This window comes from Nothobranchius furzeri, chromosome 9 (genome assembly GCF_043380555.1).
Source record: "Nothobranchius furzeri strain GRZ-AD chromosome 9, NfurGRZ-RIMD1, whole genome shotgun sequence".
Lineage (NCBI taxonomy): Eukaryota > Metazoa > Chordata > Actinopteri > Cyprinodontiformes > Nothobranchiidae > Nothobranchius > Nothobranchius furzeri.
Window position 1 is genome coordinate 68,141,739 of NC_091749.1, and position 2,629 is coordinate 68,144,367.

Below are 2,629 nucleotides of genomic sequence, written 5' to 3' on the forward strand. Positions count from 1 at the left end.
CAAAAAATTAGCATACTTTGATTAGGGATGGGTACCTTTGACATTTGAATCGATCCGGTACTAATTCCCGGTACCTAGGAATGGATACCGGTACTTAACGGTACCAATTTTCGATACTTTTGAGTGTTTATTATCTTAATTCTCTTTTATAATTAAATATATATTTTTCTCAATATATAACAATATTTGATAAATATCACGATAAATAACATTCTGTTTGTATTAACATTGTCCCTGTAGTTTTAAAAGCTGATAATTAAACTGAAGCAAACATCTCTGCTGTGAACGAAATTTACTGTGTATCTTCATTCCTTTTACAGTCTTTTTTCATTTGATTTTTCCTACTGGGAAGTTAGAATTTCCGAGGAGAAAGCGAACGCACCATTAGCTGATAACAACGGTGGCAATGGAAGCTAACGTAACAATTTATTTAACTGCTGGAGCAGATTTAAACGCTGATGCCTCACACTTAGATCGTTGTCGCTGGTTTCATCTTCACCCAATCACCCGTCGCATTTAGTAAAGTGAAGCCAAACGGAAGCTAACATATCAAGCTAGCGTTATCTTAAACATTTTATTTACCTACCGGAGCAGATTAAGACGAGGATGTCTCACTTAGATCGTTGTCGCTGGTTTCATCATCACCCAGTTACCCATCACATTTAGTGAAGTGGGCCCAAGCTTTAGTGTGCGTTCTTTCTACCATGCTGCTCTGTTTACAACTGGCTCGCAGCGACCGACGACATAACGCTCTTGCACATGCGCAGCTGTCTAGGCAAGTTCTCGTTATGAAGGACGGGTACCGAAACGGGGCACCGTTTGAAACGACGTGAATCGTGCTCGGTCGGTACTATGGAATTCGGTCGGTACCTTAAAAAGTACCGAATTCGGTACCCATCCTTAACTGTGACAAAGTTCATTATTGCCTGTAATGTATAAACATTAGACTTTCATACATATTAGTTTTATTACACACAACTGAAGTAGTTCAAGCCTTTTATTGTTTCTAATTTTGATGATTTTGGCATACAGCTCATGAAAACCCAAAATTCCTATCTCAAAAAATTAGCATTTTTCATGAAAAGGTTCTCTAAACGAGCTATTAACCTAATCATCTGAATCAACTAATTAACTAAACAGCTGCAAACGATTCCTGAGGCTTTTAAAACTCCCAGCCTGGTTCATTGCTCAAAACCGCAATCATGGGTAAGACTCCCGACCTGACTGCTGTCCAGAAGGCCATCATTGACACCCTCAAGCAAGAGGGTAAGACACAGAAAGAAATTTCTGAACGAATAGGCTGTTCCCAGAGTGCTATATCAAGGCACCTCAGTGGGAAGTCTGGGGGAAGGAAAAAGTGAGGCAGAAAACGCTGCGCAACGAGAAGAGGTGACCGGACCCTGAGGAAGATTGTGGAGAAGGACCGATTCCAGACCTTGGGGGACCTGCGGAAGCAGTGGACTGAGTCTGGAGTCGAAACATCCGGAGCCACCGTGTACAGGCGTGTGCAGGAAATGGGCTACAAGTGCCGCAGTCCCCAGGTCAAGCCACTTTTGAACCAGAAACAGCAGCAGAAGCACCTGACCTGGGCTACAGAGAAGCAGCACTGGACTGTTGCTCAGTGGTCCAAAGTACTTTTTTCATATGAAAGCAAATTTTGCTTGTCATTCAGAAATCAAGGTGCCAGAGTCTGGAGGAAGACTGGGCAGAGGGAAACGCCCAAATGCCTGAAGTCCAGTGTCAAGTACCCACAGTAAGTGATGGTCTGGGGTGCCATGTCAGCTGCTGGTGTTGGTCCACTGTGTTTTATCAAGGGCAGGGTCAATGCAGCTAGCTATCAGGAGATTCTGGAGCACTTCATGCTTCCATTTGCTGAAAAGCTTTATGGAGATGAAGATTTCATTTTTCAGCACGACCTGGCACCTGCTCACAGTGCCAAAACCACTGGTAAATGGTTTACTGACAATGGTATTACTGTGCTCAATTGGCCTGCCAACTCTCCTGACCTGACCCCCGTAGAGTATCTGTGGGATATTGTGAAGAGAAAGTTGAGAGACGCAAGACCCAACACTCTGGATGAGCTTAAGGCAGCTATGGAAGCATCCTGGGCCTCCATAACACCTCAGCAGTGCGACAGGCTGATTGCCTCCATGCCACGCCGCAATGAAGCAGTAATTTCTGCAAAAGGATTCCCGACCAAGTATTGAGTGCATAACTGAACATAATTATTTGAAGGTTGACTTGTTTTGTATTTAAAACACTTTTCTTTTATTGGTCGGATGAAATATGCTAATTTTTTGACATAGTAATTTTGGGTTTTCATGAGCGGTATGCCAAAATCATCAATATTAGAAACAATAAAAGGCTTGAACTACTTCAGTTGTGTGTAATGAATCTAATATATATGAAAGTCTAATGTTTATCAGTACATTACAGGCAATAATGAACTTTATCACAATATGCAAATTTTTTGAGTAGGACCTGTACATTAACAAAGAGGCAAAAACATATCTCATTCCCATGAAATCCTGGATCAGTTCCTCAGACTCCAGGAATGTTGGAAAGCACTGATCTGGTCTGAGGATCTGCGTTCCAAAAATGAGTGTTTGTGTACCTGCTGCTGTTACAG

The 2,629-nt window shown here is 42.2% G+C and overlaps 1 protein-coding gene across 2 annotated transcripts in view; it reads left to right on the forward strand.

Annotated features, from left to right (window-relative positions):
* large2 (LARGE xylosyl- and glucuronyltransferase 2) overlaps positions 1-2,629 on the forward strand; it is a 114,654-nt gene that overhangs the window by 110,516 nt on the left and 1,509 nt on the right. The window lies entirely within an intron of this gene.